Source organism: Bidens hawaiensis, unplaced genomic scaffold (assembly GCF_021521415.1).
Source record: "Bidens hawaiensis isolate Kalapana, Puna unplaced genomic scaffold, B.hawaiensis_p1.1 tig00009086_1, whole genome shotgun sequence".
In the NCBI taxonomy this organism is placed as follows: Eukaryota; Viridiplantae; Streptophyta; class Magnoliopsida; order Asterales; family Asteraceae; genus Bidens; species Bidens hawaiensis.
Window position 1 is genome coordinate 297,908 of NW_027491668.1, and position 742 is coordinate 298,649.

Genomic DNA, 742 nt, shown 5'->3' on the forward strand with positions numbered 1-742 from the left:
TGATGAATGAATAAGATTTTAGTAAATATAGAGAGAGAGAAAGACTGGTAATGCAATAATAATATTATTGGCGGGTGGTAATTGTGTAGCACAAGTGCGTGTGGTGACCGGCTGTAGCCGGTGATTTGGCTTTTGTACTTTTGCAGCCAATTGGCACTGTGGTAATGTGGTCATGGACCTATGTTATGTTAATGATATTTTTTTATAAGAAGGGAAAGTACGGAATAAAGTGTTACACGAATAGTACGGTTGGATGTGTAAACAGAGAAATTTTTTCCTTCATTGTGAAAACATGTTTTTACCTTTTTTTTTTAACGTAAAGGTTGTCAGTTTAACACAAAGTTTACCCGGGTTTTATCTTACTGTGTGTTTCGCTAGAGAGTTCTGTTCTTGTGGTGGCACAACGACTGTCAAGTGGCAGTCGGCAGTATGGTTTCCCGGGAGAACGCCTAAGCCAAACTCTGAAGTTAGCGTGGTCCAGCTAAGATAACATAGTTTGGCCAGAGTGGGTATCGGGGTCCCCAAATTCGGAGAGTATGATAGCCTAAATGCAAGAAAGCCGGTGTTTTAAAAAAAAGATAAATATTACGTGTAAACCTATCATGTTTGGGGCGTATACAAGGTTGACTCCTTTACTTTACCACCATGAGACCCTACCCTCCTTACCCCTATCAGGTTCAAACTTGGGATTAAAACTCTAATTCGTCCATTCACCCATATGTCCGTCAAACTGGCCCGAATG